This window comes from Enhydra lutris, unplaced genomic scaffold (genome assembly GCF_002288905.1).
Source record: "Enhydra lutris kenyoni isolate GAN:26980312 unplaced genomic scaffold, ASM228890v2 scaffoldscaffold25, whole genome shotgun sequence".
Lineage (NCBI taxonomy): Eukaryota > Metazoa > Chordata > Mammalia > Carnivora > Mustelidae > Enhydra > Enhydra lutris.
Window position 1 is genome coordinate 1,543,093 of NW_019154109.1, and position 17,192 is coordinate 1,560,284.

The following is a 17,192-nucleotide window of genomic DNA, read 5'->3' on the forward strand; positions in this document are numbered from 1 at the left end:
TGTGGCAAACATGCAATTAAATGTATTATAGTTCTTAAAAATTAGACCAAAATATATCATTTTAAATTTCCATTTAAAATCCTAAATATTTATGAACACTGTAATAATGCTTGCTTTATATCAAAATTCACTTTTGAAATCCCATATTTGCAACTCTATGAAGCCTTTTATAAAATAATAGATATAAGGCAGTAGTTATAAGGTATCAAGCTTACTTAAAATACAAGTGATATTTGCAGGGCATTTTAAAGAAATTTTTCTAATATATCTAGTTATTCATATATAAAAACCAATGTTTTATAAATATTCTCACTGGTTTTTTATTTTCATCAATTCTCACAATATTTCTTTTCTACTTAGCATATTAAAAATAAGTCATTTTAATTAGCACTAATAAATATTTTGGTTGTACATTCATTTTTTAATTGTGTCAAAAACAAACTTCTGAACATCTGTACGTGTGCTTTAAAAAAGGATAATATTACTTCTAAAAAAGCCTTTATAAGCTCAAGATAGTAAAAGTAACAAGTACCACCGATACAACAGGATTTGAATTCCACTCTAAGTAAAAAGGATAGACCATTTATGTTCACAATAAGTTCTACTCCATTATTTCCACTATTCTGTATTGCTTTTATAAAAACAGTCCAAGAATGCACAATTTCAACTTTTTAATTCCAAAACTCAATAATTACCTAGCAACATTTTTAGCATGAGCTATCTCCTCTTGCTGTATTACTTAGTTCAAAGGAATTTTTTCAATTATTTTAAATTAAAAAGAAAAAAGCATACTTTATATAATTAACCTTTTTTATTTAGTAAGGAATAGAAGGTTTCTATATAAGTCAATACAAATTAAAAATCATTTAAAACATCTTATATAAAAATTATGCATTACAAATTCACAAAGATAATATTAAATGATCATCTCTTCATGTAAAACAAACTGTAAAATTCTAAAATGAATGACAAGTATTATAGGTCACCAAAAATTACTCGAGACATGGAAGATTATTTTGGAAAATATATATGTATGAGTGAAGAACATGTGTTATGTTGGAAAATATTTATGTGTGAATCAGTTTTACCCCAATGATAGTATTAAGATTTGAATTGCATAAAACAAAAGTTAAGTGATGGAATCTTCATGAAATAGTGTTATTATTTTGATAAAGTTAATACACTAATGGCCATATAATCAAATCAATTTTACAGAAATGCAGAATAGCTCTAGCCTATACATAACGGAGTTAAAGGGTTTTGATGTGAATATTTAAAACATCCCTTTTGAACAACCTCAATTTTACAGCTGTCATTTAAGAAAATGTTTGTGACAAATTTTTTACACTTATGTTTTAAAACCAGAACGTGTACCTTGTACCAACAATGGTTTGCCCCTATTGTTCACAGCATTTTCCCAAGTACGTTTTGCTAATTCACTTTTTCTCATCCTCTATTATACTGTTTTTTTTTTTTCTGTATTGCCTATTCTTTCACAGAAAGAAGTAACAGGTGAATTAATGAAAACAGCATCTACTGGTTTAATTATTTAATGAAAAATATCCTATTTCTTTTCATTAAATGAAATTTCCACTTTAGCACTCAAAATTTTATTGTAATGTGAATCCATATTTTGAAATGGATTAACTTAGTTACTGCCTGTATTGTTAGATTTACACCATATCTGACACATCTCTGTAGAAACTTTTCACAAGTACTGCAAAGAAGAAAAAAAATGGCTCTGAAAAAGAAAAAACCTAATTCTCAAATGTATGCAGAAAGGCTGAATCTTCTACTCCCTGAGGATTACTTTCTAGATATCAGATCTGATCAGGCAATGTTAGGTCAATTTTCTGCTTATTTTATGGATGAAAGGATGAGAACTGCTGGCAGAAATCACTGCTACTGGTGAGGCCCCATGTACACTGTGATTCTTTTCTTACCAATGTCTACTAGTAATTCAAGGGAGACTCCATATCTTAATTTTATAGCAACTTTTGCCACCAACAATCTAGAAACCAAATAAATATGATTGAAGCATGCATGACTTGATTTGCACATAAATGTAGTTAGTCTCTTATTTTAATAACAGATGTTACAGTATAGAAAGGAAAATATAAAAATTTTTATACAAGAATATTTAAAATATTATTTGTGCATCACCATCACAAGTATTCCAAATCCATGACTTTTTTTTTAATGTAAAGTGAGATAAATTCAGCATTTTTTTTCCCTTTGCAATCAGGTCTTTCATATTTTTCAGCCCTTCACAGAAAATAATTAAAACAACTTAAAATACTAGTGTGATTCAACCACATTATTAAAATGGAGGGCAGGGGCACCTGGGGTGGCTCAGTGGGTTAAAGCCTCCGCCTTCGGCTCAGGTCATGATTCCAGGGTCCTGGGATTGAGCCCTGCATCGGGCTCTCTGCTCAGTGGGGAGCCTGCTTCCTCCTCTCTCTCTGCCTATTTGTGATCTCTGTCTGTCAAATAAATAAATAAAAATCTTAAAAAAAAAATGGAAGGCAAACTTTTTAATTTGCGTAAATGAATACCATTTACTGAATTCTGGGGAATTCATAGATGAATCTTTAAAATTACATATTCGTAAAATCACAGTTCAGAAACTATACACTTTTGAAAGGTAGACTATATATTAGTAAGTAATATGATGGATTATAGCTTTCGGTGTTTGATTTACCTACCTTGCAGAATCAGAATTTTATGAAGGAGAAAACCAAGGCCAGAACAAGGAGGAGTCTGTCTTAGTTATACTAAGGCTAGTCAACATGAGAGACCAGAAATTTCTTCGTTGAGATCTAAAGAGCACCTATTTTATTTTATTTTATTTTATTTAGATTTCGTTTGTTTATTTGAGAGAGAGCAAGGGAGCATGCACAAGTTGGGGGAGGAGCAGCAGGAGAGGGCCAAACAGACTTCCTACTGAGCAGAGAGAGGGGCTCAATTCCAGGACCCCAAGATTACAACCTGAGTCAGACATTTAACCGACTGAACCACCCAGGCACCCCAAAGCAGCTACTTTAAATAATTTCCAGAATCAATACCTTTCTCTGTCCCATTTAAGTTCAATTTATTCCATTCAAAACTCTATACAGCACTAAAGAAATAGGGTAAGTCCCTGAACTCCAAAGTCCTATAACACACATGGGGAAAGAGCTCTCCACTTTTATGCAAACTATTGTTTTAAACAAGGTATCCTGTAGAAATACTTGGGCTCAACTTAAAAATTCACTGGCCTAATAATTTCAAAAAATGTTCTGAATGAAGAAATGGTGACGTCTCTTTAATGTAAACAAGCAAGACTTGTTAAGGAAAATATGTAATTTTATTCTTCCGCCTATGGAGATATAAGGATGAAATAAACAAAATAAGGTCTCTACAATTTATAGAAAAGAAAGTATCCAAAACATATAATGCAATAAAATTTAATGACTGTTACACTAAATGTATAGGATACTACACTACAACATATGGAAATCTAATTTAAAGTCACTAAACTACTTAGGAAGGAAAGTACATGCAAACTAAGATGTCAGACACGCAAAGGATGACCTGAGTTCTAACATGGGCAAGGGAGAACATTCCAGACTGGAAAAATAATATGATGTCTTGGAAATTAATAGAAAGCACAATGCAATCTAGAAACTGAAAAATATGGAAAAAAAAAAAAAGTAATATATCTCAAATGTCGAGAACAAGGGAGAGAATCTCAAGGGATGAAGCTGGAGAGGTAGGGGACAGACTAGAGTTTAAAATGTATCCTGGGTATCCTAGAAAGCAATTAAAGCAGATGATGACATAAACCAAATGAGAAAAAAACAGGAAATGTATAAAGAATACAGCTAGAGTGTATGTTGTTATGAAAGCCAAGGGAAAAGGGTACATCTAAAAATGTCTCAAATGTGGCAAAATATTAAGCAAAGTGATTACTAAAAAATGGCAACTAGATGTAAAGCATAAAGCCACAATAAAATGAGCTTCTGTGAAATGATGGGAAGCAGAAGGCAGCCCTGAGATCATGCAATGAGAATTAAGGAGAAAGGACAGGCTGAGTGTATGGAGAGAACTTCTTAACAAACACTGTACAAGGAAGAAGAAAATAAAGGTAGGAGGAAAGAAAGATGAAGCTAGATAGATTTGTTTTCTTTTAGTATGATGCAGACTTGAATAAGTTTAAATGATAACAGAAATTAATGAGCCAGCAGAGAGCCCAAGAGAAAAGAGATGGTATCTCTGAGAAGGCAGGAAGAATGGCATCCTGATCAAGATAATGAGAGGACCTTGGAAGGAAGCTGGAGAATGATTTCCATTGTTAAAAGAAAAAGAGAAGATCTGAATCCAAGGAGATTTTAGAACTGGTGGCGCAAAGGAAAAAGTTTTGTGTAAAAATTGCTAATTATTTTCTGTGAAGTAGGAGACAAGCTCTCTGCTGAAGAGAGAAGTTGCTGGTGGCTGATGGAAGAAGTGTGACTGTTTCAGGCACTGTTAAGTATCAGATTTGGTAGGTATCCAACCTAGTGTTTAATGGCAACAATGTGCTATTTCCCCAGCATCATCAAACAGCTTAGGTGAAAGATTAAGTCAGGGTTGAGGTTTTTCTCAGTCATGTGTGATGGAAAGAAAATTAAAACAGAAGAGTTGTTATAGATAGGAATTGCTGATTTAAAACTAATAAAAAGGGAAGTGAGGTGGGGTTTTTTTCCTGTAAAATCCATTACCACTAAATGCTATACCAAATCATGCTAATGCATTTTGAAACAGTATATTTTCAGTAGAAAATCTACTGCATATATCTTAAGACCTAGGACTGACAAATATGGTAAAATCAATACATGCAACATTTATAATTATGAAATTAGGTGGCTGAAGTTCTGTCTTAAACTAATGAATAAAAATGCTTTCTGTCTCTGATCAGAGTCAGGTACTGGAAAAGGTAAAATCAATTTCCATTCTCTCCTCCTTATTGCCCACTCCTTCCCTCCCAAGTTTACTATGCAAATATCATTTTCTATATATGGTATTATGTGAAAAATATTAAACAGCATGCATGGAGTTAGGTAACTACATTTAAAATTATTTTTTCCAGGGCGCCTGGGTGGCTCAGTGGGTTAAAGCCTCTGCCTTCAGCTCAGGTCATGATCTCAGGGTCCTGGGATCGAGCCCCACATCGGGCTCTCTGCTTAGCTCCTTCCTCTCTTTCCCCCTGCCTCTCTGCCTACTTGTGATCTCTGTCAAATAAATAAATAAATAAATCTTTATAAAATTATTTTTTCCAGCTTTATTGATAATTGACACAACAATGTATAAGTTTAAGGTGTGTAACTTCATTCAATATGTGAAAGGTTCATAATAAGGTTAGTTAAGACAACACAAATACTTGTATAATTACTAATTTTTTGTTTTTGTTGTGGTTATGGTGAGAACATTAAAGCACTACTCTCATAGAAACTTTCAAGACAACAATATGGTCTTGTTAACAATAGTCACTATGCTGTACATTAGATCCCTGGAACTTACTCATGTTGTAACTGAAAGTTTGTACCCTTTGACCAACATCTCTCCCTCAGCTCCTGGCAACCACCATTCTACTTTCTCTCTTTGAGTTTCATGCGTTTAAACTTCACATATGAGTGAGATCATACAGTATTTGTCTTTCTCTGACTTATTTCACTGAGCATATCCTTAAGACCACTCCATATTTTTGTAAATGGCAAGATATTCTTCTTTTTATTTAGGGCTGAATAATATTACATTGTATATATTATGTATATAATATATATATAATATTTCATTATACACACACCTCACATTTTCTTTAACCATTCATCCATTGATAGACATTTAGGTTGCTTCATATCTTGACTACTGTGAATAATGCTGCAATGAACATGGGAGTGCAGATCTCTCTTCAAGATAATAATTTCATCTTCTTCTGATATATAGCCAGAAGTAGGATTGCTAGATCATATGGTAATGATACTTGTAATTTTTTGAGACACTTCCATACTGTTTTCCATGGTGGCTATATAAATTTGCATTTCCACCAACAGTGAGCCAGAGTTCCCTTTTCTCCACATCCTTGCCAGCATTTGTTCTTTTTTTAACACGTATAAGATAATATGTCAATATGGTTTTGATCTGCATTTCCATAATAGTGATGTTGAGCACATTTTCACATATTTGTTAACCATTGTATTTCTTCTTCAGAAAAAATGTCTATTCAAGTCCTCTATTTTTTATTTTTATTTTTTAAAAGATTTTTATTTATTCATTTGAGAGAGAGCGCGAGAGAAAGCATGAGTGGGGCAGGGGGCAGAGGGAGAAGGAGAAGCAAACTTCCTGCTGAGCAGGGAACCTGATGCAGGACTGGATCCTAGGACCCCAATATCATGACCTAAGCCAAAGGCAGATACTTAACTGAGCCAACCCAGGGGCCCCCCTCTGCCTATTTTTTAAATGAATTATTTATCTGATTTTTTGTTATTGTATGAGTTCTATGGATCCATATATATTTTGTATATTAACCCCTTACCAGATATATAAAATATATAAGCCAAATACTGCACAATCTCACTCATATGTGGAATCTAAAAACATGTATATGGTATGCAAATATTTTCTCCCATTCTGTAGGTTGCCTTTTCATTTACTTGATTGTTTCTTTTGCTGTGCAGAAGCTTTTTAGTTTGATGTAGTCCCACTTGTTGTTTTCTGTTTTGTTGCCTGTGCATCTGGTGTCATATCATGTCACTGATAAGACTGATGTCAAAGAGCTCATCATCTATATTTTCTTATAAGAGTTTTATGGGTTCAGATATTTAAGTTCTAATCCATTTCAAGTAAGTTTTTGTGATTGGTGTAAAACAGGGATCCAATTTCGTTCATTTGAATACCAATATCCAGTGTTCCCAACACCATTTATTTAAGAGACTGTCCTTTCCACATTGATAATCCTTGGCTCCCTTGTGAAATATTTGTTGATTATACATGTATGGGTTTATTTCTGGGCTTGGATTCTGTTCCACTGGTCCACATGCCTGTTTTTTTGCCAATACTACAATACTATACTGTTTTGATTACTATAGTTTGTAATACAATTTGAAATTTACAAATGTGATGCCTCCAGTTTTGTTCTTTCACATTTTTTTGGCTATTTGGGGTCTTTTGTGGTTCCATATAAGTTTCAGGATTGTTCTTATACTTCTGTTTTAAAAAAGTCCACTGAATTTTGATAAATATTATACTGAATCTATAAACGGCTTTCTGTAATATGAACAAATGTTAACAATAGTAATTCTTCCAATCCATAATCACGGGATATCTTTCCATTTATTTCTGTCTTCTTCAATTTCTTTCATTGATGTCTTACAGGTTTTTTTAAAGGTTTATTTATTTTAGAGAAAAGAAGAGAGAGAGTGCATGAGGAGGGGCAAAGGGAGAGGGAAAGAGAGTAGACTCTCCTGATTTCTTGGTAAATCCATGGAGCCCAACGCAGAGTTCAATCTCATGACCCTGAGGTCATGACCTGAGCTGAAATCAAGAGTAGGGCACTTAACTGACTGAGTGATCCAGGCACCACAATGCCTCATAGTTTTCAATGTACACATCTTTCATTCCTTGATTAAATTCATTCTTAAGTATTTTATTGTATTTGATGCTATTATAAATGGGATTGTGTTATTTCTTTTTCAGCTAATTGTTTGTGTATAGGAATGTACTGATTTTTGTATGTTGATTTTGTATCTTGAAATGTTATTGAATATATTTATTCTAAAAAATTTTTAGTGGAGACTTTAGAATTTTCTATATCAAGATCATGTCATCAGTAAACAATTTTGCTTCTTTCTTTCCTATTTGTATGCCTTTTCTTTTTCTTGCCTAACTGCCCTGGCTAGGACTTCCAGTACTATGTTAAATAAGAGTGGTGAGAGTGGGCTTCCTTGTCTTGTTCCTGATCTCAGAAGGAAAGTTTTTACTTTTCACCACTGAGTATGATGTTAGCTGTAAGACTGTCACATGTGTACTTTATTATGCTGAGGTATGTTCTAGATTCTATATCTAACTTGTTGAGAATTTTAATCATGAAAGATATCAAATTTTATCAAATGCTTTTCCTCATCTATTGAGATGATATGATTTTTATCTTTCATCCTATTAATGTGATGTATCACACTTAAGGATTTTCACACCTTGAACCATCTTTGAATCCCAGAATAAATCTCACTTGGTCATGGGTTTTGTTTTGTTTTGTTTTAGAATTTCAAGATCTAACTGGTTTAAGTGATTCATGAATCAGGCAGTATCCCATCTAGCAAGTAGAGGAGAGCTCCCTCATATATGATCCTTTTAATGTGCCACTGAATTTGGTTTGCTAGCATTTTGTTTAAAATTTTTGTACCTAAATACATCAGGAGTATTGGCCTATAGGTTTTTTTTAGTAGCCTTTTCTGGCTTTTGTTTGTAGCTTTTTCTGGCTTTATCAGGGTAACACTGGCTTTATAAAACGAGTTTGAAAATGTTCCCCCCTTTTCAATTTTTTGGAAGAATTGGCATTAATACTTCTTAAATGTTTAGTAAATTCACCCACAAAGTCATCTGGTCTTAAGTTTTTCTTTGTTGAGGCTTTTTTATGACTGATTAAATCTCCTTACTTCTTATTGGTCTGTTCAGATTTTCTATTTCTTCCTGATTCAGACATGGTAGGTTGTGTGTTTGAATGGTTGTCTAATTACTGACATATAGTGTTCATGATAGTCTTTTATGATCCTTTGTAGTTCTATGGTATCAGTTGTAATGTCTCCTTTCTTATTTATAATTTTATTTATTTAAGTCCTTTCTTTTTTTCTTGGTAAATCCAAATAAAGTTTTGTGAGTTTATCTTTTAAAAAAATGGCTCTTCGTTTTGCTGATCTTTTCTATTGTTTTTCTATTCTCCATTTCATTTATTTCCGCTCTTTATCGCCTTTCTTCGCTAATTTTGGCCTTCGTTTGTTCTTTTTCTAGTTCTTGAAGTATTAAAGCTTAGTTTGAGATATTTACTTTTCCCTAATGTAGGCATTTATTGCTTTAAACTTCCTCTTTGCACTGCTCTTAGTACATCCCATGACTTTTGGTATACTCTTTCCACTTTTGTTTGTTTCGGTGTATTTTTTTATTTCCCTTTTGATTTAATTTCTGACCCATTAGTTGTTCAGCAGTACGTTAATAATTTCCATGTATTTTTAAATTTTCCAGTTTTCCTCTTGTTATTAATTTCTAGTTTGATACAACTGTGGATGCAAAAAATACTTGGTATAATTCAATCCTTTTGAATTTACTGAGACTTATTTTGTGAATGAATATATAGTCTATCCTACAGACTTCCCTGTGTGCTTGAGAAGAATGTGTATTCTGCTGCTGTTGGATGGAACATTCTGTATATTATCTGCTAAGACTGTTTGATCTAAAATATGGTTCAAGTCCAATGTTCCTTTATTGATTTTCTACCTGGATGATTTACCCATTGTTGAAAGTAGGGTATTAAAGTTCTCTATTATCACATTGGTATCTATTACTCCCTTCAGATCTCTTAGTATTTCCCTGATATCTTTACATGTTCTGATGTAAGATGTATGTGTGTGTGCGTGTGTGTGTGTGTATTTACAACTGTACAGTCTTCACAAACTGACCCCTTTATCATCATATAATGACCTTCTTTCTCTCCTGTTACAGCTTTTTATTTAGTCTATTTTGTCTGATACAAATACAGCTACACTTGCTCACTTTTTTCATCACTTCACTTTGAGCTGCAGTTAGTCTCTTATAGACAGCATATACTTGGGTCTTATTTTCTGATCTTTTCAGTCACTGTATGCCTTCGAACAACTTAGTCTGCTTACATTTAAAGAAATTATTTATAGATAAGGATACATTATTGTCATCTTATTAATTATTTTCTGGCTGTTTTATAGTTCCTTTCTTCCTTTCTTGCTATCTTTCATTGTGATTTTCCATAGTGGTATATTCCCTTCTCTTTATCTTGTATCTACTATAGATTTTTGTTTTGTGGTTACTGAGGTTTACTTGAAAAATTTTAACAATCATATACAAAAACTCTACCATTTTATTCACTTGGCACACACATTTTATGTTTCTGATGTCACACTTTACATCTTTTTTATACTGTGCATCCATTAACAAATTATTGTAGCTATAGCTATTTATAATACTTTTGTCCCTCAAACTTGATACTAGAGTAGACTGAATAACATACCACCTATTAGAGTATTAGAGCATTCTAAAGTCAGCAACATACTTGCCTTGATACTAGAGTAGACTGAATAACATACCACCTATTAGAGTATTAGAGCATTCTAAAGTCAGCAACATACTTGCCTTTACTCCATGTTCTTTCATTTCAGCTTGAATAAGTCCTTTCAACTTTTCTTGTAAGGCAGGCATAGTGGTGATAAACTACCTCAGGTTTTATTTGTTTGGAAAAGTATCTCAACCTTCATTTTTGGAGGATGACTTTGCTGAATATGGTATTGTTGGCTGGCAGTCTTTCTTTTATCATTCTGAACATACCATTCCAGTCTCTCCTGGCCTGTAAAGTCTCTGTTGAGAAATCTGCTGATAGCCTTCATGAGAGAAATATTTTTCTCTTGCTGCTTTTAAAATTCTCTCCTTGTCTTTATGAACAGTTGTATTATAATATGTCTTGGAGAAGACCCTTTGATTGAAATTTGGGGGTGACTTAATAACTTCATAAGCTGGATGTCCAAATCTAATCTCAGGTTTGAAAAGTTGTTAGTTGGTGTTTCTTTAAATACATTTTCTACCCCGTTTTCCCTCTCTTCTCCTTCTGGGACTCCAGCTGTACAGAAACTGTTTGTCTTAACTGTGTCTTATAAGACCTATAGGCTTTCATCCTTCCTTTTCATTTTTTTTTTCTTTATGCTGCTCTGAGTAGTTAATTTCATATTATCTATCTTCGAGCTCATAGATTCTTTCATATGCAAGCATATGAAAGCATATGAAGCTCTCTATTGAATTCCTCAGTTAGGTCACTGCATTCTTCAGCTCCAAAATTTGTTTGGTTCTTTTTCAGGTTTTCTATATTTGTTGCACTTCATATGTGTTGTGTTTTGTTGGTATATTCAAATTGTTTATCTATATTCTCTTATAGTGCTTAAGCAGCATCAGAACAATTATTTTGAATTCTTTATCAGGTAATTCCTAGATTTCCATTTCTTTGGGGCTAGTTACTGGAGATTCACTGTACTCCTTTGATGGAGTCATATTTCCCTGATTCTTCATGATCCTTGCAGCCTTGTTATCCGTGCCTACGCATTAGAAGAAGCATTTTTTCAAGATGTTATAGACTGACTTCTTTAAGGCAAGATTTTCACCTGCAGGTTGGGGCATGCTGGAGTGTGCTATGACTCGAGATGCAGTGGTACTGGACACCAAGTTTAAGATGTGTAATGACATCAGGTCTGGGATATGTGATGATTCATTCAGCTGAAGCCATTGGCGTTCACAACATCTCCAACCGCATGGTCCTTCACAAGTACTGCAGGCCATCCACTGAGAGTGCAAGGGCTGTGAGGGTCCTCAACAGTGCCTCCAGGTCCAGTGGCCAGACGCCAGAATAAGCAGCAGCAGTAGCAGGTGCCAGTGAAGTGCTCTCAGCACTATGGGTGGTTCCTCATATGTTTTGCCATGACTGTATGTCATTGGAGGCTAGTGATGGGGATCCAGCCAGAGACATACAAGAGCACAGCTGGAGGGGCTACCTCCAGTTGAGCATAATGGTGCAGGCCAGTGACATAACTCAAGCTCACAAGCATCTGGCTGTTAACATGCTTTCCCATAGCCACACAGTTGTTCCCCAGGCACACACATAGCAGTGGAGGCTGATAATAGGTGTCAGACTGGTACCATGGAAGCACACAGATGGAAGAGCTAACTCTGAGTGCTTACACAGTTTTGGGAGTCAGCAACGGGGACATCTAGGATGATGTCTTGCATCATATTGTTGTAGAAGTCTGGGCTGCTGCCAGCATGATTTCTATGGTCACAACAGGGGAAGAGAGGAGTAGGAGGAAGCAGAGAGGAACTTAGGCAGCTGGTGTCAGTGAGCCCAAATATTTGTGAGATGAAAACCAATAAATCTCACAGAGCAGGTAAACCGGGAACCATAGTTGCTCCCACTGTGTAACTGATACTGGTAGCATGCTTTTTCTTCTTGGCTCCTAGCCATCTCTATATATCTCTGCTTTGCTAGTCTGTGAGTGGGGTAAAATTGAAGCAGGACCTTAACGCGGTGCCCCAAAAGTGGGGAAACTCATTCCACTATCCCTTCTCTGCAAGGGAAACTCTTTCTAGATGGAGAGTTCCTTCTTGGCACTAAGCAGTGTCAGCTTGGGAATGAAACAATGCAGGCATAATAAGGTGTTCTTTCCTCACTGTACTTATTCTCAAGTTTTTTGTTATAGCGTGTTGCTAAACTTTCTTAAGTGGACTCCAGGGCTCTCCCAGAACTGTTTTTGTTTGTAGATAGTGGTCTAATTGTTAATCTTTGTTGGAGGATGGAGGCTGGGGTCCCTGATTTGGCCATCTTGTGCTAATGCCACACCCCTAAAGTTTTAATTTTCACTACTTCTACCAAAATAGTTTGCAAACTCATTAATTACTGTAATTTTATATCTAGTCTGACCACGATAAAAGTATTTTAAAAAGCAACTTATTTCCTTATTTAGGGCCACACATGACCTCAGTGAAACCAGAGATCCAGAAAACCAATATCCTGCCATTTTTCCTTGTCATGCACTCCAGCAAAACACAGATTTATAGCACTAGTGGAAAGATGTCACTTCCAACATGGTATCTTTTTTTTTTTTTAAGATTCTATTCATTTATTTGACAAAGAGAGACACAGCGAGAAAGGGAACACAAGCAGCGGGGGTAGAGGCAGAGGGAGAAGCAGGCTTTCTGCTGAGCAGGGAGCCTGATGCAGGGCTTGGTTCCAGGACTCTGGGATCATGACCTGAGCTGAAGGCAGATGCTTAACAAGATTGAGCCACTCAGGTGCCCCCCAACATGATATCTAATCATCTCTCCTGACCCACCCCCAAGAACAACAACAACAACAAATAAAACCCAAACCCTGTAATCATAGGTTATGCAACATTACAAATTTTAAGACTACTAACAACAGTAAAAGTAAAAACAAATTCATTGCTGAAAAATGTCAAATACAGGTCGCCTGGGTGGCTCAGTCGGTTAAAGCGTCTGCCTTTGGCTCAGGTCATGATCCCAGGGTTCTGGGATTGAGCCCCACATCGGGCTCTCTGCTCAGCGGGTATCCTGCTTCCACCTCTCTCTCTCTGCCTACTTGTGATCTCTGTCTGTCAAATAAATAAATAAAATCTTTTTAAAAAATGTCAAACACAGACTACATTTAATCTTACTAAAACATACATTGTAAGGTATTTTTATAAATTATTTTAAAGTTAACATATAGATGATAATACAGAATTTTAGCAGCTTCTTAAAGGTCTACTTCAGTAGTTCTCAAACTTTAGCATGCAACACAAGTATGTACAGAGCTTGTTAAGACATAGATCTCTGGGTCCCACTTTCAGAACTTCTAAGTCAATAGGTCAAAGGTGTGTCTAAGAAAATGCATTTCTAGCAAGTTCCCAAGTGATACTGATGCTACTGATCTAAGGACTACACCTTGAGAACTAATAGCACACACCATACCGCTCTCACAACAATTAGCATTATGTATCATATGCTGAAGAATTTAATATTTGTTGGCTGGAAATAGTCTTTAAAATATGGCAATGAATAATTCAGAATTTTCCCTAATATATATATATATTAGGGAAAATTCTAGTTTGGCAACAGGTATATCTTCAGAGGGCTAGGAAGAAACATCAACCATAACAGTTACAGCAGAAGGTAATTTTTGCAAGAGAAGTTACTGAATTTTATAAAACCATTTTGTTTAAAAAATCATTTCTATGCTGATAATTAATACTATAATTCTGCTTTTATAGAATAATGGAAATCATTTTATTTCAAAATTAAGTATTTTATGACATGGGAACTATATGATTTAAGGAACAATGACAGGGAACTTTATCTATATCTATCTATATCTATATCTATAGATATATGATACATAAGATACATAGTCTATTATTCCCTTTATCCTTTATTCCCTCTATCCCATGTATATCCCATGCCATGTACATAAAGACTGGTAGTTCATATCTAAATAAGATATATGTCTTTTTGTACTCTACTACCTAAGATATCTATAAGAAAATACTTTTAATTGTGGGTTTTTTTGTGGTTTTTTTTGGTTTTTTTTAGGATTTTGTTCATTTATTTGGCAGACAGAGATCACAAGTAGGCAGAGAGGCAGGCAGAGAGACGGTGGGGGGGTGGGGGGGGAAGCAGGCTCCTTGCTGAGCAGAGAGCCTGATGTGGGGCTTAATCCCAGGACCCTGGGATCATAACCTGAGCCAAAGGCAGAGACTTCAACCCACTGAGCCACCAAGGCGCCCCTTGTTGTGTTTTCTTACAATGCTTTTTTTCATAGAATTTAAGCGTTTAGTTCCAAATTTGAATAATAGAAAGTATGAATGCCAGTATCTAATGAATGCAAAAACTAATTTAAAGCCTCTGTTTTGTTTTTCCCCCCTTTTAAGTTTTCAAAGAAAGGTTCATTGTTTGTGAATAGAATCACAGAGTTTTCTGAAGGGGAGAGGCCCTAAAGATTCTTTTTACCACTCCATAGTCAGGAAGTTATATTGTATCCCATGTCTGAAGTTAGTAACTATTGAAACCAAGACTAGAATCCAGATATTCTTGTTTCTAGTATGACATCCTTTCTAAAATATGCTGGTGCATATGAAAGCACACTATAAATAAGACAAATTTTTTTTCTACTTTGTTGATTTTTAATTTTATTGCTCATTGAGTTTAAGGCATATTCACAAGTTTAGAATATTTCCTTACTACCTACAGGAAAACATTATCAGGAAACCAAATATTTAAGTTTTTTGTAAAATAATGGACTAAATCCTACTGATTTCCCCTGAACAATACTTGGAAATTTATGTGTGAAGAAACTTAGGAAAGGACATTAATTATTAATAGATCCAAATCAATACCCTCTCATTCTAGAACTAAAATCATTCTTCACTTAATCATTTGAGTTTCATTTACATGTACAAAAACCTTAAGGAAATGAAATTCTTATTTGAAGATGTTTTATTTTATAACTGGTTACAAAAATAGCACAGATTACACTTCTATTTGTGGCCTTACACAAGGTACATATTTAAATTAAAAGTACCTGATTTTGGAAATTTGTCAATATGTTCACCCCCTTAAAAATGTATAAGCTGTGGTGCAAAAAAAAAAAAAATAATAATCTAATGATCCCACTGTGTTTATCTTCATTCTATAGAATAATCTGGATAATCAAACAATTCCTACTGCAAAATTATTTTGGTGCTTTTGAAACTCAAACCATTTAAGCAATTTAATTGATAATTCTAGTCTTCCCAAATGTTTCTTCCTAGAACGACCTAAAATTAGCATCACAACTAAAAACAATGAAGCTCTAATTACTCATATATAAGCAAATTCTAGCTAAGGTAATGAAAATGGAGCTTCAAAGAACCGTAAGAAAATATAATCCATAGCAGATTAGATATATCATTTTGCTACTTCCATTCCTTTTAAATAAGACCTATTATAATAAAATGAAAACCTTCATCAATCACCTGATAGAGTAATTCCAAACTTAACCAAACAGGGCTAATGGGTGAGAATTGAATTGAAAACACCTTGACAAAGAAAGCAATTTCTTTTCTTCGCACTCCTCTGAAGCTGTGGGTGATCATGGTAATCGAACCATCAACAGTGAGGGGCCATCTGTCCCAAGGGCCCTCCGTGAGAGTTTAAAAAAAAAAAAAAATCAACAACAAAAAGGGAAAGAAATGCTGTACCACAGATGTTCAATTTTGATTAATCTATGACAAGAAACTTACAACTGAGAATCAATGTTTTGACGTTTTTCAGATACCAATCATTTAAAGCCAACACAAAAGTTTTTATAAGAACACAGGATGGGGGGTAGTTAATAGGTTGCTTATAGAAAGATAATCTTTCATACAAAATCCAAATACCTTTTAGACAGCTAAGATGTTCATCATATCACAAAGTAATAGCTTTCATTATGATTCTCTTAAAGAGGAGGGCAGACAAGAGACTTTATTTTGCTAGCTCTCAGACTACCATTTGAGACTTTATTTTTTATATATTCTTTCTACAAGTATATAATTAAATAAAAAGAAGACATGTTTATATTTATAATACTCATATTTAACTCTTTGAACTAAAATTGATTTTCAGGAAATATAGCATTAACTTGAAACCTCAGTAGAATTAACTGATCCTAAGCAGTTTCACTATATATTTATAACATTTAAAATAATTCACATATTGTAGCAAGAAAAATAACTATAAGCAGAAGAGCAAACCAGGTCAAAGCTTTTCTTGTTTGATATATAGTCTTAAGTGTAGTAGATTCCTGGCACTCTTGGATATAACAGACACATTTTCAATCCTTTGGGAAAAAGCCAAAGAGTTTGAATAAAATATACTAGCTATAAAAATTATTCGTTTACTAAAATGAAAACCTGGGTGAGCTATATTAAGAATAACTATTAAAAACATTTAAAAATTAATTTTAAAATGAAAAATAAAATTACAAGACAAAATATCAAAGAACCACATAGATCAGGCCATCTAGTTTTTCAAAATACTTTCAAGTTAGGATCAAATTAAATAGAGAAGAAATGTAATTTAAGACTCAAATTCACTATGGGACTTACTATAAATGCAATAACTCCTTATCATAATTATGATACCAGAGAGATCCTTAGGCAAGCAGATCTGCCCTCTAGAAGGAGAAACAGTGAACCCAAGTCATGCCAAAAATGAGTTTGCAATTCAGTACTATAGAAAATCTATAAACCATCAGAAACAAACAACGGAACCAGATCACCTCTCCCTCAAAGGCTTAAGATATTAAAATTATCTGAAGCAGCAATTATAATAAGGATGTTTAAAATGGTTAAAGAATAAAGTAAAGATCAAAACAT

The 17,192-nt window shown here is 34.1% G+C and overlaps 1 protein-coding gene across 1 annotated transcript in view; it reads right to left on the reverse strand.

The window, feature by feature from the left end:
• LOC111151059 (DENN domain containing 1B) overlaps nt 1-17,192 on the reverse strand; it is a 285,630-nt gene that overhangs the window by 222,163 nt on the left and 46,275 nt on the right. The window lies entirely within an intron of this gene.